We start from the raw sequence: 25,627 nt of genomic DNA, 5'->3' as shown, positions 1-25,627 counted from the left end.
TATTATACTACCATGCCCTACACTATAATATAATATTCTATCCTACCCTGCCCTACTCTATATTATTCTACCCTACCCTGCCTTACACTATATTATCCTACACTATCATATCGTACCCTACCCTACACTATATTAAACTACCCTACACTATATTATCCTTCCCTACCCTACACTATATTATCCTGCCCTACACTATATTATCCTGCCCTACACTATATTATCCTACCCTACACTATATTATCCTGCCCTACACTATATTATCCAGCCCTACCCTGCCCTACACTATATTATCCTGCCCTACACTATATTATCCAGCCCTACCCTACACTATATTATCCAACCCTACCCTGCCCTACACTATATTGTCCTGCCCTACAGTATATTATCCTACCCTGCCCTCCACTATATTATCCTACCCTACCCTGCCCTACACTATATTATCCTGCCTTACACTATATTATCCTACACTACCCTAAACTATATTATCCTACACTACCCTAAACTATATTATCCTACACTACCCTGCCCTACACTATATTATCTTACCCTACCCTACACTATATTATCCTGTCCAACACTATATTATCCTACCCTACCCTACCCTATACTATATTATCCTACCCTACCCTGCCCTACACTATATTTTCCTGCCCTACACTATATTATACTTCTCTGCCCTACACTATATTATCCTTCCCTAGCCTGCCCTACTCGACTCTGTCTTACACTGCCCTGCCCTGTCCTACCCTACCCTACCCTACCCTATACTATATTATCCTACCCTACACTATATTATCCTACAATACCCTGCCCTACTCGACTCTCTTACACTACCCTGTCCTAGACCACCCTGTCTTACACTATATGGTCCAGTGCTGGGTACTTGACCCAAGGATAACAATCACAAGTTAGCCCGTGACCCTCATATAAGCTGAGTGGCTAAACAGCTCCCAATAGTTTACATTTGTAACTTTGAATGTCCACTGTCCGTGTGTAAGAGCATTAGGGGGCATTAGGGGGCATTAGGGAGCATCAGGGGCATTAGGGGGCATTAGGGAGCATCAGGGGCATTAAGGAGCATTAGGGAGCATTAGGGGTCAAGTATCTTTGGCCATTGCCTTACGTCTCAAATATCTGAATTTATAATTACCAGAGTAATTCAGTAACAAAACTGAGGTAATCCAGCCAGAATATAAAACATATTTTTGAGTCTAAGAAGACTTTAGATGCCCGTTACTATACCCATATAATGTTTCTGAGCATCACCTTAATGCTGAGTACTGTATAGCATTAATACCGCACTTTATACAATCCCATGTTATTAACTGGCTGGATATACAGTATAATTATGTCACTAGCGCAGTAGGGGGAATGTATCCAACATACAGCTCCAGTCCCGTTATTCTCGGAGACCAGGGGGTACATCTACTAAAGGTCGGTTTTATTACATTTTATTTTATATCTATTGATTTTTTTTAATTGATTAAGATGGATCAAAAATGACCTTTAGTGAAATGTAAATGTACCCCCAGATTTCTGACTCCCAAATGCCGAGGTATATTACAAAAAAAGTGTTCCTAGTACAGAGCCATGTTTTCTGGTCTGCATTCACAACCTTTCCATGATCTGAGACCTGCTGGGGTGCACTTTATTATTCACCACATATATAATTTATAATACAATAACAAACAAAGCCATGATTGTTATATTGAAATTAATGTTTAAGAGGCCTATTTATCAAATAATACTTATGGAATATTCCCCAAACACACCCGTTTATGAGGGATACCTACAAATATTAAGGATCCTCCAAGAGTATTAAGGAGGGACAGCAACAGACGTCTCTGATATTACCCTATCACTGATATATGGTATGGTCCCTACATGTCTGACAGCAGAAGCAGCGCCATAGATTGGCCCTGACAGGATATCACCTTCTCCAGACGCTGTTACCCTATAGCAGCCTACGGGCTACTAAACCGCAAATCTGGTCAGATATTCATGCTCCAGCCGCATAATGCGCCGGGATCCAAACCAGGAACGGTTGTGATAGCTTCCAGCTCCTCGCCAGGACGGGTTCTTCTCCGAGCCCGGCTCCTGACAAGAGGATTTTAGAAAATTTGCCGCCAAAAGTGTAAAACAAAAATAAGACTTTTACTTTTCAATGAAAACTGATCCAAGTTTATATCTTAGCTTCTGACTTTTCCTTCCTGTAACACAATGATCTGACCCATCCAGATGTGATGTAATGGGGGGCGCACAACTAATCACTGCCATAACACAATACTGTGACCCATCCAGATGTGATGTAATGGGGGGCGCACAACTAATCACTGCCATAACACAATACTATGACCCATCCAGATGTGATGTAATGGGGGTGCACAACTAATCACTGCCATAACACAATACTGTGACCCATCCAGATGTGATGTAATGGGGGTGCACAACTAATCACTGCCATAACACAATACTGTGACCCATCCAGATGTGATGTAATGGGGGAGCACAACTAATCACTGCCATAACACAATGCTCTGACCCATCCAGATGTGATGTAATGGGGGCACACAACTAATCACTGCTATAACACAATACTGTGACCCATCCAGATGTGATGTAATGGGGGCACACAACTAATCACTGCTATAACACAATGATCTGACCCATCCAGATGTGATGTAATGGGGGCGCACAACTAATCACTGCCATAACACAATACTGTGACCCATCCAGATGTGATGTAATAGGGGCACACAACTAATCACTGCCGTAACACAATGCTCTGACCCATCCAGATGTGATGTAATGGGGACGCACAACTAATCACTGCCATAACACAATGATCTGACCCATCCAGATGTGATGTAATGGAGGGCACACAACTAATCACTGCCCTAACACAATGCTCTGACCCATCCAGATGTGATGTAATGGGGACGCACAACTAATCACTGCCATAACACAATGATCTGACCCATCCAGATGTGATGTAATGGGGGCGCACAACTAATCACTGCTATAACACAATGCTCTGACCCATCCAGATGTGATGTAATGGGGGGCACACAACTAATCACTGCCATAACACAATACTGTGACCCATCCAGATGTGATGTAATGGGGGGCGCACAACTAATCACTGCCATAACACAATACTGTGACCCATCCAGATGTGATGTAATGGGGGGCACACAACTAATCACTGCCATAACACAATGCTCTGACCCATCCAGATGTGATGTAAAGGGGGCACACAACTAATCACTGCCATAACACAATGCTCTGACCCATCCAGATGTGATGTAATGGGGGGAGCACAACTAATCACTGCCATAACACAATGCTCTGACCCATCCAGATGTGATGTAATGGGGGGCACACAACTAATCACTGCCATAACACAATGATCTGACCCATCCAGATGTGATGTAATGGGGGCGCACAACTAATCACTGCCATAACACAATGCTCTGACCCATCCAGATGTGATGTAATGGGGGGTGCACAACTAATCACTGCCATAACACAATGCTCTGACCCATCCAGATGTGATGTAATGGGGGCACACAACTAATCACTGCCAAAACACAATGATCTGACCCATCCAGATGTGATGTAATGGGGGCACACAACTAATCACTGCCATAACACAATGCTCTGACCCATCCAGATGTGATGTAATGGGGGCGCACAACTAATCACTGCCGTAACACAATGCTCTGACCCATCCAGATGTGATGTTATGGGGGCGCACAACTAATCACTGCCATAACACAATGATCTGACCCATCCAGATGTGATGTAATGGGGGGCGCACAACTAATCACTGCCATAACACAATGCTCTGACCCATCCAGATGTGATGTAATGGGGGGTGCACAACTAATCACTGCCATAACACAATGCTCTGACCCATCCAGATGTGATGTAATTGGGACGCACAACTAATCACTGCCATAACACAATGATCTGACCCATCCAGATGTGATGTAATGGGGGCGCACACAACTAATCTCTGCTATAACACAATGCTCTGACCCATCCAGATGTGATGTAATGGGGGCGCACAACTAATCACTGCCATAACACAATGCTCTGACCCATCCAGATGTGATGTAATGGGGGCACACAACTAATCACTGCCATAACACAATGCTCTGACCCATCCAGATGTGATGTAATGGGGGGCACACAACTAATCACTGCCGTAACACAATGCTCTGACCCATCCAGATGTGATGTAATGGGGGGCGCACAACTAATTATTGCCATAACACAATGCTCTGACCCATCCAGATGTGATGTAATGGGGGGTGCACAACTAATCACTGCCATAACACAATGCTCTGTCCCATCCAGATGTGATGTAATGGGGGGCGCACAACTAATCACTGCCATAACACAATGCTCTGACCCATCCAGATGTGATGTAATGGGGGCGCACAACTAATCACTGCCATAACACAATGCTCTGACCCATCCAGATGTAATGTAATGGGGGCGCACAACTAATCACTGTCATAACACAATGCTCTGACCCATCCAGATGTGATGTAATGGGGGCGCACATCTAATCACTGCCGTAACACAATGCTCTGACCCATCCAGATGTGATGTAATGGGGGCGCACAACTAATCACTGCTATAACACAATGATCTGACCCATCCAGATGTGATGTAATGGGGGGCGCACAACTAATCACTGCCGTAACACAATGCTCTGACCCATCCAGATGTGATGTAATGGGGGCGCACAACTAATCACTGCTATAACACAATGATCTGACCCATCCAGATGTGATGTAATGGGGGGCGCACAACTAATCACTGCCGTAACACAATGCTCTGACCCATCCAGATGTGATGTAATGTGGGGCGCACAACTAATCACTGCCGTAACACAATGCTCTGACCCATCCAGATGTGATGTAATGGGGGCGCACACAACTAATCTCTGCCATAACACAATGTGTTGTGTCTCCAGAGGGATAACACTAGTTAAACAATTAAATCCATGGAAAAGCAGCAATGCATATGATTGGAGTAATAAGTGATGGGATTATAGGAGGGTCAGACAGACAGGTCTGAGGACTTAGCGCACTGTCATGTGGGCCTATAATTATTAGCATTGTTGATGGGGCTGATTATAGGACAAGAAGCTGATTGTGTGCAGCTGAGGTGCCAGTTCTCCCTGAAGGAGGATTTTCATCCCTTAGGACTCCATTGAGAATAACTTTAGGACTTTTGCTCAAAGTTTAATGTACAATGGAAGCTTAGTGTATTTTTGCACATAGCTGATTTACACATGGTTGGCTGATCTACATTCAGCTTTGTTTGTATAATCTAGACAGTTGGACTAATGTGTTATTACAGCATTTAAGGGCTTTGGTTTCATGTTTGTTTTCTTCACAATTATAAAAACTTCTATCCTGGGATTTCTCACTTCAGAAATGAGTTTGAAAGACAAAAGGTAACACTGAGGAACACCTGCAGCACCTCAGAGCGTCCTCTCAGCTGCATCCAACTGTGACAGACAAGACCTGACTTTATCTTATAGATTTCCTTATTTCTAATATACATTTCTCAGGAGTGGTTTATTACGGTAACCGTCCTGGTTTAGCAGTTTGGTTAGTCTGTTTTTGTATTAGCTGTGGTTGTTAGTTTACAGTGAGCTGTTACCTCTGTGAAGCAATAGGTTTAGGGGTGAAAGTACCTGCTATTAGAGCCGGCTGAAGGGGCTGACATTCGGAGTGCTGTAACCTGGAAGGGCGCAGCTGGCTGCCTCTGCTCACCCCTGGCATGCCTGCTCCTGCCCACGGCATACCTCCACCCACCGTGTTACTGTATTTTATACAGGATGCACACAGAATAAAGGATGGAGTGAGCATGACAGGATACACACAGAATAAAGGAAGGAGTGAGCACGACAGGATACACACAGAATAAAGGAAGTAGTGAGCATGACAGGATGCACACAGAATAAAGGATGGAGTGAGCATGACAGTATACACACAGAATAATGGAAGGAGTGAGCATGACAGGATGCACACAGAATAAAGGATGGAGTAAGCATGACAGGATACACACAGAATAAAGGATGGAGTGAGCATGACAGGATACACACTGAATAAAGGATGGAGTGAGCATGACAGGATACACACAGAATAAAGGCAGGAGGCAGCATGACAGGATACACACAGAATAAAGGATGGAGTGAGCATGACAGGACACACAGAATAAAGGATGGAGTGAGCATGACAGGATACACACAGAATAAAGGAAGGAGTGAGCATGACAGGATGCACACAGAATAAAGGATGGAGTGAGCATGACAGTATACACACAGAATAAAGGAAGGAGTGAGCATGACAGGATGCACACAGAAAAAAGGATGGAGTGAGCATGACAGGATACACACAGAATAAAGGATGGAGTGAGCATGACAGGATACACACAGAATAAAGGAAGTAGTGAGCATGACAGGATACACACAGAATAAAGGATGGAGTGAGCATGACAGGATACACACAGAATAAAGGATGGAGTGAGCATGACAGGATACACACAGAATAAAGGATGGAGTGAGCATGACTGGATACACACAGAATAAAGGAAGGAGGCAGCATGACAGGATACACACAGAATAAAGGATGGAGTGAGCATGACAGGATACACACAGAATAAAGGATGGAGTGAGCATGACAGGATACACACAGAATAAAGGCAGGAGGCAGCATGACAGGATACACACAGAATAAAGGATGGAGTGAGCATGACAGGATACACACAGAATAAAGGAAGGAGTGAGCATGACAGGATACACACAGAATAAAGGAAGGAGGCAGCATGACAGGATACACACAGAATAAAGGATGGAGTGAGCATGACAGGATACACACAGAATAAAGGATGGAGTGAGCATGACAGGATACACACAGAATAAAGGATGGAGTGAGCATGACAGGATACACACAGAATAAAGGATGGAGGCAGCATGACAGGATACACACAGAATAAAGGATGGAGGCAGCAGAACAGGATACACACAGAATAAAGGATGGAGGCAGCATGACAGGATACACACAGAATAAAGGATGGAGTGAGCATGACAGGATACACACAGAATAAAGGATGGAAGCAGCATGACAGGATACACACAGAATAAAGGATGGAGTGAGCATGACAGGATACACACAGAATAAAGGATGGAGTGAGCATGACAGGATAGACACAGAATAAAGGCAGGAGGCAGCATGACTGGATACACACAGAATAAAGGCACGAGGCAGCATGACAGGATAGACACAGAATAAAGGCAGGAGGCAGCATGACAGGATACACACAGAATAAAGGCAGGAGGCAGCATGACAGGATACACAGAATAAAGGATGGAGTGAGCATGACAGTATACACACAGAATAAAGGAAGGAGTGAGCATGACAGGATACACACAGAATAAAGGAAGTAGTGAGCATGACAGGATACACAGAATAAAGGAAGTAGTGAGCATGACAGGATACACACAGAATAAAGGATGGAGGCAGCATGACAGGATACACACAGAATAAAGGCAGGAGGCAGCATGACAGGATGTTACTTTATTTTATGGTCATGTTACTGTAGTATATGGGCATGTTACTGTATTATATGGTCATGTTACTGTAGTATATGGGCATGTTACTGTATTATATGGGCATGTTACTGTAGTATACTGTATGGTCATGTTACTGTACTATATGGACATGTTACTGTAGTATATGGGCATGTTACTGTATTATATGGGCATGTTACTGTAGTATATGGGCATGTTACTGTATTATATGGGCATGTTACTGTAGTATATGGGCATGTTACTGTAATATATGGGCATGTTACTGTAGTATACTGTATGGTCATGTTACTGTATTATATGGGCATGTTACTGTAGTATATGGTCATGTTACTGTATTTTATGGTCATGTTACTGTAGTATATGGGCATGTTACTGTATTATATGGGCATGTTACTGTATTATATGGTCATGTTACTGTAGTATATGGGTATGTTACTGTAGTATATGGACATTTTACTGTATTATATGGGCATGTTACTGTATTATATGGTCATGTTACTGTATTATATGGGCATGTTACTGTATTTTATGGTCATGTTACTGTAGTATATGGGCATGTTACTGTATTATATGGTCATGTTACTGTATTATATGGGCATGTTACTGTAGTATATGGGCATGTTACTGTAGTATATGGGCATGTTACTGTATTATATGGTCATGTTACTGTAGTATATGGGTATGTTACTGTAGTATATGGTCATGTTACTGTATTATATGGGCATGTTGCTGTATTATATGGTCATGTTACTGTAGTATATGGGCATGTTACTGTAGTATATGGGCATGTTACTGTAGTATACTGTATGGTCATGTTACTGTATTATATGGTCATGTTACTGTAGTATATGGGCATGTTACTGTATTATATGGTCATGTTACTGTATTATATGGGCATGTTACTGTAGTATATGGGCATGTTACTGTATTTTATGGGCATGTTACTGTAGTATATGGTCATGTTACTGTAGTATATGGGCATTTTACTGTATTATATGGGCATGTTACTGTAGTATATGGGCATGTTACTGTAGTATATGGACATTTTACTGTATTATATGGGCATGTTACTGTATTATATGGTCAAGTTACTGTATTATATGGGCATGTTACTGTATTTTATGGTCATGTTACTGTAGTATATGGGCATGTTACTGTATTATATGGTCATGTTACTGTAGTATATGGGCATGTTACTGTAGTATATGGTCATGTTACTGTATTATATGGGCATGTTACTGTAGTATATGGTCATGTTACTGTATTATATGGTCATGTTACTGTAGTATATGGGCATGTTACTGTATTATATGGGCATGTTACTGTAGTATATGGGCATGTTACTGTATTATATGGGCATGTTACTGTAGTTTATGGGCATGTTACTGTATTATATGGACATTTTACTGTATTATATGGGCATGTTACTGTAGTATATGGGCATGTTACTGTATTATATGGTCATGTTACTGTAGTATATGGGCATGTTACTGTATTATATGGGCATGTTACTGTAGTTTATTGGCATGTTACTGTATTATATGGACCTCCTAGTGACCTTTACTTCCCTTATCATTTACAGCAGGGGGCACATTATCCTACAGAGAATTTTCCCTCATCTAATTGTTTTTCTTCCCTTGTTATTGGGATGTTATATATATATTTTATAGGGTTTAGCTCCTCAAGAAATATGAATGTTTAAAGAGAAAGCAGATAAATAAAAGGGAACATAAATGTATAAACAGTATAATAAATGACACGTGAGAAAAGATGGCGCTTCTCCTGGAAGGTTTGATGGAACTAAATAACGATAACCTCAATGTCTGGGGACGACACTGTAATACATTACTATTAGTTATTATTGGTCTACGCTCAGACTTTCACTCGAAACTTTGAAATCATTTAATGCTGGATGAAGTTTGTGTGAGAATCCTCATTAAGAGCAGCTGGTGAATATTCATTGATGATAATGAGGTTAGTGCATTCCCATGAGTGTGCATTGATTTGTAAATGAGTATCAGACCTGCCCATTGTCTTCCTAATCTCTATTGTAACATATTAGAACAGTCTAAACAACTGCTAATGAGCTAACCTCAGAGATAACGGCACAATACACAGTCTCTGTGATTAGATCTCATGAGAATCCTTTAACAAGACACAAAGCAATTTTATACTATTATCTCATGAGATTAGGCACCTTCCCAATATAAATAGTGGTGAGAAGGAGACTATATAGTATATACTTGTGTATCTGAGCCTGCAGAAAGCAACCATTATTACACTAATTCATTTTGTGAGATTTGCAACTAATGGTGCGTACACACGGGACGATTAAAATGCACAATATGAACGATAACGATATCGATCATATCGTAATCGTTCATATCGTGCATTTTTCGGTGCCTCCAACCCACCAACAACCAGCGATGCGCAGTGCACGTATGCATACCTTCCAACATGACCCTCTCCAGGAGGGACACAATGCTCTGGTCCTGGACTTCCCTGGTAATGTATGATTGGTGGAGGCTCCAGGGGTGAGGCTGCAGAACAGTCCAAAATTCACATAGGGGAGTCACACCAACTGCCAGTGAGTCCCAGCCAGTGAGTCCCGGCCAGTGAGTCCCGGCCAGTGATGATTGGCAGTGTGTGATATGACAGTTGGTGTGGCTCCTCCCCTATTTGAATTTTGAACTGCGCTGCAGCCCCGCCTCTTACCAGGGAAGTCCAGGACCAGAGCATTGTGTCCCTCCTGGAGAGAGTCATGTTGGGAGGTATGTGTAATGTAGAGAGTGCCGTCTCCTGTCACATCCTGGAGAGGGTCATGTTGGGAGGTATGTATAATGTAGAGAGTGCCGTCTCCTGTCACATCCTGGAGAGGGTCATGTTGGGAGGTATGTGTAATGTAGAGAGTGCCGTCTCCTGTCACATCCTGGAGAGGGTCATGTTGGGAGGTATGTGTAATGTAGAGAGTGCCGTCTCCTGTCACATCCTGGAGAGGGTCATGTTGGGAGGTATGTGTAATGTAGAGAGTGCCGTCTCCTGTCACATCCTGGAGAGGGTCATGTTGGGAGGTATGTGTAATGTAGAAAGTGCCGTCTCCTGTCACATCCTGGAGAGGGTCATGTTGGGAGGTATGTGTAATGTAGAGAGTGCCGTCTCCTGTCACATCCTGGAGAGGGTCATGTTGGGAGGTATGTGTAATGTAGAGAGTGCCGTCTCCTGTCACATCCTGGAGAGGGTCATGTTGAGAGGTATGTGTAATGTAGAGAGTGCCATCTCCTGTCACATCCTGGAGAGGGTCATGTTGGGAGGTATGTGTAATGTAGAGAGTGCCGTCTCCTGTCACATCCTGGAGAGGGTCATGTTGGGAGGTATGTGTAATGTAGAGAGTGCCGTCTCCTGTCACATCCTGGAGAGGGTCATGTTGGGAGGTATGTGTAATGTAGAGAGTGCCGTCTCCTGTCACATCCTGGAGAGGGTCATGTTGGGAGGTATGTATATGGACAATAAAGATATCGTCCATCGACTGTGCATGCAGGTTACTATAGGGTCCCGCGATCGCTGGCCATCGTTGGTGGGTTGGTGATATCGATCATCCAGCACTCCGGGAAGGTGCAGGTCGATAAGTCAGCGATATCATGATCGCTGACTGATCGTACCGTGTGTACGCACCATAAGACTCATCCATGAAGTTTAGCCCTTAAAGTTTGTCAGTGATTGTGACAATGTAGTTGGTAATTTGCTGAGTAGTGAATTGGTCATACAATTTAAGATAGGTACACAATATACAATTAGCGGTCCGAAAAGCCTGGTTCCGACCCTCTGGCCTGCGAAAATGATAGTGTATACGCTGCACCAGTGGTTGGCATCGGGGTCCTGATATTATCAGGGCTGCACAACAATCATCAGACCCATTGGAAGATTATCGGCCTGAAAATATAGGACCTCATTCAGAGTCGGACGTTGCTGCCGCACGGTCGTACGCCATCGTTGTTTGCTAAACTGCGCATGCATAAAATTCGCAATGCGCGTGCGCAAACTAGCTATTACAATCAGAAATTTCTCTCTCCTTCATCTTGGCCAGGTCGTTAGTTTGAGTGACAGGATGAGGCGTTTGTGGGTGGTAACAGGGGAAGGTGCTTGTGAACGGGGGAGTGGAGATCCGAACGCAGGCGTGCCTGACTATGCAAATGGAATTTTATGGGAGTGCATAATTAACTAAGTAGTGTCATGGCACATGTGACATGGGAGGTTTTTACACTGACTAGATCGTAGTGCTTAAGAGAGGGTATGGTCAGCCTTAAGGTCTACGACCAGCTCCGATGGTCTTGATTAATCCTTATATGCCCGGAGATGATGTGTATTGTGAACGAGAAGGGGGCCTATTATTAGTCTTACGGCCGCATCCTCCCCTCGCTCGTCCAGCTAACGATCCCATCTTAACGACGCAACTTGCGAGTGCTTCATTTGCATATCCGGCCCCTTTTACCTTACGACCGTGCGGCCGCAACGACCGACTCTGAATGAGGTCCATAGTGTGTACGGAATTCCACCCGTCGGTCTCAGATTCCTGATGATTATTCCTGTTCAAACATCATCTTTGAGGTCGTTTGTATTTAAGGTGCCTATTCACTAAGCCTTGGAGAGAGACAAAGGGCCTGATTCAGAGCCAGACGCTCTGACCAGAGCGCTCGCTTTGAATCATGGCCGGCCTAGCTTAAAATGGAGCAGCCTCCTGGCCGATCGCATAGCTGTGAGTGACCACCCACAGCTTATGCGAGCGGCCAAAAAGATGGTCGCGATGGTCAAGACCATCGCGACCATCGGGCTTGCGACGAGACCCTTCTGGTAGGGTCTCGTCTGCCGCAAGCCCTGAGTGCTTTTGGCTCTATCAAAGCCAAAAGTGGGGCTGGACCCAGACGGTAGGCGTTCCCATGGGAACGCCTCTGTCTGGGCAGCCACGCCCCTGACATGCCCACCAAAGGGGGCGTGCTGTCACTCACCATCGACAGCACGCCCCCTTTGGTGCGAGACCCAGAGCGACGGCTTCCCCGTCGCTCGCCGGGTCTCGCACATGCGCACGACAGAGGCACCTCCGTCGTGTGCATGCATATTTGGGTAACATCGACCCACTTGCGAGCGTACAGCACTCGCGAGTGGGTCTGAATGAGACCCAAAGTACCAACCAATCAGCTCCTGTCAGATTATCAGCTGTGTTTGATAAATGACAGTTATGCTGGGCATACACTATACAATTATCGGGGTGATCCGCCCATTATCAGTTGATCTCTCCTGATAATTGTACAGTGTGTGCGGCTTAAATATATATCATAGACCGCAATCAGTATTCAGCAATATTGTGCATATGTAATAATGAGAAAACATATTTACAACACATGAAAAATTGTATGTTAGTAAAATTATATATACTAGGGGTGTGCACCGGCCACTTTTCGTGTTTTGGTTTTGGATCTGGATCTTTCTTCGTGTTTTGGATCTGGATTGGTTTTGCCAAAACCACCCTTCCGTGTTTTGGGTTCTGGGTTTTGTGTTTTGGATCTGTATTTTTTTGAAAAAAAGCATAAAAACAGCTAAAATCACAGAATTTGTGGGTTTTTCTGCTCCTATGCTATTATTAACCTCAATAACCTTAATTTCCACTCATTTCCAGTCTATTCTGGACACCTCACACCTCACAATATTGTTTTTATATCCAAAAGGTTGCACAAAGGTAGCTGGATGACTATGCTAAGCGACACAAGTGGGCGGCACAAACACGTGGCCCATCTAGGAGTGACACTGCAGTGGCAGACAGGATGGCAGTTTGAAAAACTAGGCCCCAAACTGTACATAATGCAAAGAAAAAAAAGAGGTGCAAGATGGAATTGTCCTTGGGCCCTCCCACCCACCCTTATGTTGTATAAACAGGACATGCACACTTTAACAAACCAATCATTTCAGCGCCAGGGTCTGCCACACAACTGTGGCTGAAATGATTGGTTCGTTTGGGCCCCCACAAAACAAGCTGGCAATTAATCTGTCCCTGCACAAACTGGCTCTACGGAGGCAAGATGTCATCCTCATCCTCCTCATCCACCGATTCCTCACCCTCTTCAGTGTGTACATCCTCATCCTCACAAAGTATTAACTCGTCCCCGCTGGAATCCACCACCACAGGTCCCTCTGTAAGTTCTGGAGGCTGGTCTCCCTGGAAGAGTTGATCATTCATTTTATGAACATCATCTTCTCCACATTTTGTGGAAGCAACCTCCTACGCCTTTCGCTGACAAGGTTCCCGGCTGCACTAAACACTCTTTCGGAGTACACACTGGCTCTATTTTACCTGAGCTGCCCCCCTCCAGTTTGTACAGGGACCTCCAAATTGCTTCTTTTTCCTGCCAGTACAGGTACGGACTGTCTGACATGCCTACTTGGATGTTGTCACCGATGTAATCCTTTAACAGACAGACGCACGCTTGTCGCTGCTGCTTTAAGGATGCAGGTGCGGCTACAGCCCACACATTTCACAAAGACAGAAAAAAAAAAGAAGAATATTTTTATTGTTTGTGGAGCCACTTTGAGGGTTACACCACCCTTTAACAGAGAGACGCACGTTTGTCGCTGCTGCTTTGAGGACAGTATCATATGCAGTGACAGTAGACTTGTCAGAAATTGTTGGCACGTCCTTCAGTCCGGACCAGATGTCCAAACCGGCCCTTGACTTATGACACAGGCGCACGCTTGGCGCTGCTACTGTGTTGATGCACGTGCAGCTACATCGCACACAAGTCACAAACACATAAAAAAAAATAGTTTTTTATTTTTTGGAGCACTTTGAGGGTTACACCACCCTTTAACAGACAGACGCACGCTTGTCGCTGCTGCTTTGAGGATTCAAGTGCGGCTACAGCCCACACAAGTCACAAAGACAGAAAAAAAAGAAGAATATTTTTATTGTTTGTGGAGAGCACTTTGAGGGTTACACCACCCTTTAAGAAATGAGCCAGCCGGCTCTTTACTTATGGGACACAGGCGCACGCTTGGCGCTGCTCCTTTGTTGATGCACGTGCAGCCACAGTGCACACAATTCACAAACACAGAAAATATTTTTTTATTTGGTTTGGACTGGAGTGTACTTTGGGGGTTACAGCACCCTTTAATGGTCAAGCCAGCCGGCCCTTTACTTATGACACAGGCGCACGCTTGGCACTACTTTGTTTATGCACGTGCGGCTACTGCGCACACAATTCACAAACACAGAAAATAATTTTTTTTTTGGTTTGGACTGGAGTGTACTTTGGGGGTTACAGCACCCTTTAATGGTCAAGCCAGCCGGCCCTTTACTTATGACACAGGCGCACGCTTGGCACTACTTTGTTGATGCACGTGCGGCTACTGCGCACACAATTCACAAACACAGAAAAAATATTATTTTTTTTTAGCACTTGGGGGAAGCACCCCTGACGGACAGAGCACCCCCTGGACAACACTACAGCACCCCTTTAGGACTGGGACACTGCACAGGACTTTGGAGTGGACACAGCCCCTATGGAGAACTGACTGCACAACACAGTCCAGCCAGCCCCTATGGACTTTGAAGTAGTGGACAACAGCAGCACTACACTACACTACACTACACTACACTACACAGTCCAGCCAGCCCCTATGGACTTTGAAGTAGTGGACAACAGCAGCACAGCACAGCACAGCACAACACTACTCTGCACTACACTACACTACACAGCCCAGCCAGCCCTAACTCCCACCCTCCCTCTTCACTGTCCACAGCCGAGTGAGAAAATGGCGCCGACGCGGGTACCTTATATAGGATCCAAACCCGCGAGACCCGGAAGGCGGGATGATGACGTTTTGCCTCGATTTCAGATCCGAGTCAGGCGGGAAAAGTCGAGCCTGACTCGGATTGGCCAGGCTCGGGGGGGTTCGGATTTCAGAAATCCGAACCCGCTCACCCCTAATATATACACACACCGGTATATAATTATAAAACATATATTGTATATGAAGGACCACTTTTTCACTGCTCTCTGGGCCTGATTCAGAGCCGCTCGTAAGCGGCCGCTCGTTCGCTCTGAGCGATGTTCGCACAACTGCGCATGCCTATGGGTCGTAAAATGCGCATGCGCAAAACAGTCATTGTGGTCGGAAATCGTGCGCTCATAAAACATTGAGGGGCTGCTAATGTGAGTGACAGAATGAGGCGTTTATGGGTGGTAACAGGGGAAGGTGCTTGAAAACGGGGAGTGGAGATCAGAACGCAGGCGTGCCTGACAGTCAAAACGGGCGTTTTAAGGGTGTGCATAATTAACAAAGCAGCGTCATCGACCACGTCACTTGGTTGTTTTTTAGCCTGATCTGCTCGCATGATTGCGGTAGGAAAATGCTACCACAAGCACTGCGAGCAGATCAGATGACTTTCGATGTACTCGATTAATCTAATGAATACCGGAGATGACGTGTGATGCAAATGGCCAGGGGGCGTCTTTACAAAATAGCGAGCGCATTTTTCGTTTGCTCATTCAGACATAGAGGCGTCAACAAACCGCAAAGAGCGAGCGCTCAATTTAAATATCCGGCCCCTTTTTTGGAACGACCGTCCGCAAATAGCGTCCAGCTCTGAATCAGGCCCTCTGTTCACTCCGGAACCTGAATAGCGCCATACCCATTATCCGACAGTTGGAAACCTACGGCGTGCGGTGGGACCGGCCAGGAGCGACTGTGACTGCGAGTACCAGCTACCGGCCACCCCGGATCCTTGCTCTGTGATACACAGATTAGCCCACGGACATCTTATTATTGGGCTAGACAAGGAACGAGGGACAAATCTGGTCAGTCTGCTGGTTTATAGACATTCGGGATCCGTTTTACAACATAGAAGGATCTTTGCTACACTTGGTACAGATTTATACTATTAGAACTCTCATCTCCTCTGGCTAATTACTAAGTGGTGTCTTCACCTTCTAGTGTAACAACTGAATGAGGCGAATTGTATCAACACCGGCATTTTGCTATACTTCATCTTACAGTATCTATTTGTGTGAAACTTGAATATCAATGTTTGTTTTATAATTATATACTGGTATATACAGATATTTGTACTAACGTAAAATGTTTCATGTGTTGTAAATATGTGTTTTCTCACTATTACATATGCACAATATTGCGTAGTACTGATTGCGGTTTATGATATATATCTAAACCAGCGCTTTCATGTATTTGGTTTTAGTCTTTTGCCTTGTAGGATTTTTATGCATATTAACCTGTGTGACGTGCGGCAGCTGTACACGTTGATCAGCATATTATCCTGTGTGACGTGCGGCAGGTGTACACGTTGATCAGTACATTATCCTGTGTGACGTGCGGTAGGTGTACACATTGATCAGCACATTATCCTGTGTGACGTGAGGCAGGTGTACACGTTGATCAGCACATTATCCTGTGTGACGTGAGGCAGGAGTACACGTTGATCAGCACATTATCCTGTGTGACGTGCGGTAGGTGTACACGTTGATCAACATATTATCCTGTGTGACGTCAGGCAGGTGTACACATTGATCAGCATATTATCCTGTGTGACGTGCGGCACGTGTACACGTTGATCAGCACATTATCCTGTGTGACGTGCGGTAGGTGTACACGTTGATCAGCACATTATCCTGTGTGACGTGCGGCAGGTGTACACGTTGATCAGCACATTATCCTGTGTGACGTGCGGTAGGTGTACACGTTGATCAGCACATTATCCTGTGTGACGTGCGGCAGGTGTACACGTTGATCAGCACATTATCCTGTGTGATGTGAGGCAGGTGTACACGTTGATCAGCACATTATCCTGTGTGACGTGAGGCAGGTGTACACGTTGATCAGCACATTATCCTGTGTGACGTGCGGTAGGTGTACACGTTGATCAGCACATTATCCTGTGTGACGTGCGGCAGGTGTACGTGTTTATCAGCACATTATCCTGTGTGACGTGCAGCAGGTGTACACGTTTATCAGCACATTATCCTGTGTGACGTGCGGCAGGTGTACACGTTGATCAGCACATTATCCTGTGTGACGTGCGGCAGGTGTGCACGTTGATCAGCATATTATCCTGTGTGACGTGAGGCAAGTGTACACGTTGATCAGCACATTATCCTGTGTGACGTGCGGTAGGTGTACACGTTGATCAGCACATTGTCCTGTGTGACGTGCAGTAGGTGTACACATTGATCAGCACATTATCCTGTGTGACGTGCTGCAAGTGTACGCGTTGATCAGCACATTATCCTCTGTGACGTGCGGCAGGTGTACACGTTTATCAGCATAAACATGTGTGCAGCTGCCGGGTCATCCAGTAGGTCTGTTCAATGCAATATTTGGTAAGTTAACAGTCGGATGCATAGGTCCCCATACACTAGGCGACGTATTGTCAGATTGGATAATTAACGCCAATCCGCCGGTCAGAATGCCAACCGGCAGCCATTGATGTTCCTCGATCCAGGTGAGGATTGGTGAAATTGGACACGTTAAATCACAATTACATTTTGTCCGTGATTGGCGAATCAGTGAGATTCAACATGTTGTTTTCCACCGAACCTGCAACTCGGCGTCTCCGGATTGCATCAGTCGCTTGTGTTAAGGCCCCATATGCCGAGCCGCGGCCGACCGTCATTTCCTCTGTTCCTTTCCAGGGAATGAATGGAGAAATGTCTCCTCCCCAAGGGGCGGAGCGCAGACATCGCAACCAATACAGTGAGATATGTGACAGTGTACAGTATGCCCGTGATATCTGCAGGGTGTCGGTGTGACAGGCATTTTATCCGGCAGTGTGCGCCCGGCATTATCAGCTGGTACTAGTCTATGGGGAAGTGATATGTACACTAATCAGGGGCACTGCTGGGGAAAGCGGGCTCACACGGCCCAACACTGCTACACGAGCTCACACGGCCCAACACTGCTACACGGGCTCACACGGCCCAACACTGCTACACGGGCTCACACGGCCCAACACTGATACACGGCCCAACACTGATACACGGCCCAACACTGCTACACGGGTTCACACAGCCCAACACTGCTACACGGGCTCACACGGCCCAACACTGCTACACGGGCTCACACGGCCCAACACTGCTACACGGCCCAACGCGGCCCAACACTGCTACACGGCCCAACACTGCTACACGGGCTCACACGGCCCAACACTGCTACACGGGCTCACACGGCCCAACACTGCTACATGGCCCAACACTGATACACGGCCCAACACTGATACACGGCCCAACACTGCTACACGGGCTCACACAGCCCAACACTGCTACACAGGCTCACACGGCCCAACACTGCTACACGGGCTCACAGGGCCCAACACTGCTACACGGCCCAACACGGCCCAACACTGCTACACGGCCCAACGCAGCCCAACACTGCTACACGGCCCAACACTGCTACATGGCCCAACACGGCCCAACACTGCTACACGGCCCAACACTGCTACACGGCCCAACACGGCCCAACACTGCTACACGGCCCAACGCGGCCCAACACTGCTACACGGCCCAACACTACTACACCGGCTCACACGGCCCAACACTGCTACAGGGGCCCAACACGGCCCAACACTGCTACAGGGGCCCAACACGGCCCAACACTGCTACACGGCCCAACACTGCTACAGGGGCCCAACATGGCCCAACACTGCTACACGGCCCAACACTGCTACACGGCCCAACACTGCTACACGGGCTCACATGGCCCAACACTGCTACACGGCCCAACACGGGCCCAACACTGCTACACGGGCCCAACACTGCTACACGGGACAACACTGCCCAACACTGCTACACGGGCTCACATGGGCCAACACTGCTACACGGCCCAACACTGCTACATGGGTTCACACGGCCTATCACTGCTACATGGCCCAACACTGCTACATGGGCTCACACGGCCCATCACTGCTACACGGGCCAACACTGCTACACGGGACAACACTGCCCAACACTGCTACACGGGACAACACTGCCCAACACTGCTACACGGGACAACACTGCTACACGGGCTCACACGGGCCAACACTGCTACATGGGCTCACACGGCCCATCACTGCTACACGGGCCAACACTGCTACACGGGACAACACTGCCCAACACTGCTACACGGGCTCACACAGGCCAACACTGCTACATGGCCCATCACTGCTACACGGGCCAACACTGCTACACGGGCCAACACTGCTACACGGGCCAACACTGCTACATGGGCCAACACTGCTACACGGGCTCACACGGGCCAACACTGCTACACGGCCCAACACTGCTACATGGGTTCACACGGCCTATCACTGCTACACGGGCCAACACTGCTACACGGGACAACACGGGATAACACTGCCCAACACAGCTACACGGGACAACACTGCCCAACACTGCTACACGGGCTCACACGGGCCAACACTGCTACACGGGCTCACACGGGTCAACACTGCTACATGGGCTCACACGGCCCATCACTGCTACACGGGCCAACACTGCTACATGGGCTCACATGGGTCAACAATGCTACATGGGCTCACACGGCCCATCACTGCTACACGGGCCAACACAGCTACATGGGACAACACTGCCCAACACTGCTACACGGGCTCACACGGGCCAACACTGCTACACGGGCTCACACAGGCCAACACTGCTACATGGGCTCACACAGGCCAACACTGCTACATGGCCATCACTGCTACACGGGCCAACACTGCTACATGGCCCATCACTGCTACACGGGCCAACACTGCTACACGGGCCAACACAGCTACATGGGACAACACTGCCAACACTGCTACACGGGACAACACTGCCCAACACTGCTACACGGGCTCACACGGGCCAACACTGCTACACGGGCTCACACAGGCCAACACTGCTACATGGGCTCACACAGGCCAACACTGCTACATGGCCATCACTGCTACACGGGCCAACACTGCTACATGGCCCATCACTGCTACACGGGCCAACACTGCTACACGGGCCAACACTGCTACACGGGCCAACACTGCTACACGGGCCAACACTGCTACACGGGCCAACACTGCTACACGGGCCAACACTGCTACATGGGCCAACACTGCTACACGGGCTCACACGGGCCAACACTGCTACACGGCCCAACACTGCTACATGGGTTCACACGGCCTATCACTGCTACACGGCCCAACACTGCTACATGGGCTCACACGGCCTATCACTGCTACACGGGCCAACACTGCTACATGGCCCAACACTGCTACATGGGCTCACACGGCCCATCACTGCTACACGGGCCAACACTGCTACACGGGACAACACGGGATAACACTGCCCAACACAGCTACACGGGACAACACTGCCCAACACTGCTACACGGGCCAACACTGCTACACGGGCTCACACGGGCCAACACTGCTACATGGGCTCACACGGGTCAACACTGCTACATGGGCTCACACGGCCCATCACTGCTACACGGGCCAACACTGCTACATGGGCTCACACGGGTCAACACTGCTACATGGGCTCACACGGCCCATCACTGCTACACGGGCCAACACAGCTACACGGGACAACACTGCCAACACTGCTACACGGGACAACACTGCCCAACACTGCTACACGGGCTCACACGGGCCAACACTGCTACACGGGCTCACACAGGCCAACACTGCTACATGGGCTCACACGGGCCAACACTGCTACATGGCCCATCACTGCTACACGGGCCAACACTGCTACACGGGCCAACACTGCTACACGGGCCAACACTGCTACACGGGCCAACACTGCTACATGGGCCAACACTGCTACACGGCCCAACACTGCTACATGGGTTCACACGGCCTATCACTGCTACACGGCCCAACACTGCTACATGGGCTCACACGGCCTATCACTGCTACACGGGCCAACACTGCTACATGGCCCAACACTGCTACATGGGCTCACACGGCCCATCACTGCTACACGGGCCAACACTGCTACACGGGACAACACGGGATAACACTGCTACACGGGCCAACACTGCTACACGGGCTCACACGGGCCAACACTGCTACATGGGCTCACACGGGTCAACACTGCTACATGGGCTCACACGGCCCATCACTGCTACACGGGCCAACACTGCTACATGGGCTCACACGGCCCAACACTGCTACATGGCCCAACACTGATACACGGCCCAACACTGCTACATGGGCTCACACGGGTCAACACTGCTACATGGGCTCACACGGCCCATCACTGCTACACGGGCCAACACAGCTACACGGGACAACACTGCCAACACTGCTACACGGGACAACACTGCCCAACACTGCTACACGGGCTCACACGGGCCAACACTGCTACACGGGCTCACACAGGCCAACACTGCTACATGGGCTCACACAGGCCAACACTGCTACATGGCCATCACTGCTACACGGGCCAACACTGCTACATGGCCCATCACTGCTACACGGCCCAACACTGCCCAACACTGCTACATGGGCTCACACGGGCCAACACTGCTACACGGGCTCACACGGGCCAGCACTGCTACATGGGCTCACACGGCCCATCACTGCTACACGGGCCAACACTGCTACACGGGACAACACTGCCCAACACTGCTACACGGGACAACACTGCCCAACACTGCTACACGGGACAACACTGCTACACGGGCTCACACAGGCCAACACTGCTACATGGGCTCACACGGCCCGTCACTGCTACACGGGCCAGCAGAGGCGGGCTGGGCTGGGGGGCAGGGTGCCAGCTGCCCCCTGGGCCGGTATACCATTAGGCATTTGGGGCCGCACAAGCCAGAAGGCTCAATCGGAATGCATAACTAGCATTCTCTGCCTGCCCCCCGGCTGCCGTGACTCCTGTCCATTCTCCACTGTTCACTGCCCTGCAGTGTACTAGAAGCGTTGATTGGTGGATGGTGCTGGCCATCCACCAATCATAGTTGTGGGACTATCTAACACTGATTGGTGGATGGCCGGAGCTATTCACCAATCAGGGAAAACTGCAGTGAAGCGCGCTTGCACAGAGAGCTGCTGCGCTGCCAGAGAATTAACACTGAAGTGAGTTCGGTCTCTTGCAAGGGGCACAGCGTGGGCGGGGCACATGGCGCTCATGCTCCAGAGCCGTTTCCATTAGGGACATTATATAACAGACTGCCGAGATCGTGATGAGGGCATTGTCGGGACTCGCCAGTACCCATGCACCGTGCACAGGCTGGCCTCCTGACACCTGCATCTCTGGCTGCATTAGTACTGGAAGCACGGTTAGCAGTGCTAACCCTCCTCCCTGCTGCATTCATATTGACACGCTCTGTGCAGTGTCCTCTGTGTGGTGTTACTGTCTTTTAGTGTTATTTTTTGCCATGTTGGTCTCTCATCTTTGTGTTTTTGCCCTGAGTTCTGTTATGCTTTACTGTATTAGTGCATTCAGGGTTCCCAGTCCAACCTCCACACACTGCCCCTACACTGCTACCCCATCCAATAGTGCCCCAAGACTGTTCCCACATCTCATACTACCTCAACAATACCACCATTCCTCATACTGCCCAAAACACTACTCCCACTCCTCATACTGCCCAAAACACTGCTCCCACTCCTCATATTGCTCCAACAGTGCTCTCACTCCACACATTGGGGCAGATGTATGAAGCTCTGGAAAGTGATAAAGTGCAGAGTGATAAACGACCAACCAATCCGCTCCCACCTCTCATTTTTCACAGCTAGTAACATGACAGTTGTGAGCTGATTGGTTGGCCGTTTATCACTCTGCACTTTATCACTTTCCAGAGCTTCATACATCTGCCCCACTGCCCTTAATTCACACTACTCCCAAAATATTGCCCCCCCTCCAAATACTGCACACCTTCAAAATACTGCGCCCCCCCCTACCCCCCCCCCCCAAATACTGCTCTAACACTGCACCCTCCTCCAAAGACAACCCCATTTCACAATGGTAATGGATAGATACCCTTCTGTTTCTGTACCATGACATCATCAGTTACTGTCCAGCATTATTCCCTACCATCCACGTGGTCATTGAGGGGGAATACAATCTTGAGCCCAAAGCGTGGTAAGCGAAGCAAGCCTGCAAGGGAACAATTGTCTTCTTCTGGTGGACTGTATGGGCAGAAAACCGCACTTCCACTCTCACTGCACGTCACTTCATGGTACAGAAACAGAAGGGGATTTATACACTACTATTTCATAATTCAGCCCACTTCACCCTCAGGCCCAGTGTTGCCCCCTCAGTCTACCCACATAGCACCTTCAGGGTAATGTCTCACCTGTTAAAACTGAACATCCCCCAGTGGGCCCCTAGTGCCCCAGTCTGACACTGCCTCTGCTAAATTTCTGTCACCTCAACTTGCCTCCACACGTTGGCTATGCCAGACACACCGGTATTATGGGGGGCGCCATAACATGCGCTTGCTCCAGACGTCACAGCTCAACGCTACACCTCTGAGAGCAGGCGCTGTCACAGTGGTGCAGTCAGTACCAGATTAAGGTCCATATGGGCCTGGAGCTGAAATTAATAAAGGGCCTATTGTAAGTTGCCGCAGGAGGTGTGCCCAGCATGATGGGGGTGTGGCTACTGATATAAGGGGTGTGGTCTGCACAAGGGGTTTGGTCTGTGACATTCCAGGCACCCTGCTAGCCACATGCAGGAGCTTATGGGGCTGTGACTATACCGCCTACAGGGCTGTTCGCCCTGTGCGACAGCACCGGCCACACTGCCCTCCTTATGGGACTGGCTAGAAGGAATATATACTGTACATTAGTGTTAGTATAGGAGTTTACTTTTATTTTTATTACATATAACAAAATATATCTCCAACAAATCAATTATTGAAACAAAGACATTCAGAGAAAATGGAAAATCCTAAAAAAAAAAAATAATGTGAACACACTTCCTTCCTCAAAAAGTGTGACCGCCATCCTCATTAGTCCTGGGTCACAATCTAAAAACAACAAGAAAGGACAATGTGCCAAATAGTGCAGTAAGTAGCTGACAATGCGTGTAACCCCTTACATACTAGTCCCCTTTTGTTAGTTGTATATAATACAACAAACAGAAGAGGAAAGCACACATAGGGGCTGATTTAGAGGTAGTCACGGCTGCATCTCTTGGCAATTGCGCACCTGCGACTTTATGGAAATGCCGCTACAAAGCCCTTTGCGTCCAAATGTGCAAGGACTGAGACGCACACTCTCAGCATGAGACAGACACAATGGTGATTTTTATTCAGATCTAGCGATTGTGTATATATAAGCCGCATTGCTCAGACGGCTGAGATTATCTTGCAATTCCACATGCACAGTAGAACCATACGCAAAGTGAGTGACAGGTAGTCAGAAGTGGTCATAAACACACAGTTGCGTCTTAGAGTTTAAACGCCGTTACATGGGCATGCATAAATTAACCCTTGCGATCTCATATACAGCATGAGACCCTCTGCCTGTCAGGAGAGCTGCCAAGTCTGTGAGTGGCCAGACCTGCCTCAAGGGCAAGATGGCTGTTCGATGTGCGTCGGTTACCGATATTTACGCAGCAAAGCGATGTCGTACGAAGGTAAGAAGGCAGCAGTGGGCGTCCCTATGCTCGGGTGATCTTTGAAACCATTAGCATATTTTGTAACTGTGATCACATTAGCATCCATCTCTGAATAAGCCCCACATTAGATGCCATTATCTGTCGCACCATCAAAACTTGAATCAGCCCTTTGGGAGGTCCAGATTTTCCATTGCACAGGAGTATTGTCTCCTATGTGACTGACATTGCGATTGTGTACGCAAATACTTCAGGCAAACTCCCATAACATGCCCATGAGACAGGCTTGCGCATGCGCACTAAGCAACAATCGTCTGGCAGTGAGCGATCGTGCCTTAGCGACCGTATCTGAATCAGGTCCTTTGTGCACATTAATAGCCCCCCAGTCACTGCCCAGGAAAACCCAGCACTTCTCCAA

The sequence above is a fragment of the Taudactylus pleione genome, unplaced genomic scaffold, assembly GCF_031769625.1.
Source record: "Taudactylus pleione unplaced genomic scaffold, aTauple2 ptg000976l, whole genome shotgun sequence".
NCBI lineage: Eukaryota > Metazoa > Chordata > Amphibia > Anura > Myobatrachidae > Taudactylus > Taudactylus pleione.
The sequence above is the reverse complement of the archived record's forward strand: the minus strand, read 5'-3'. Positions refer to the sequence as shown.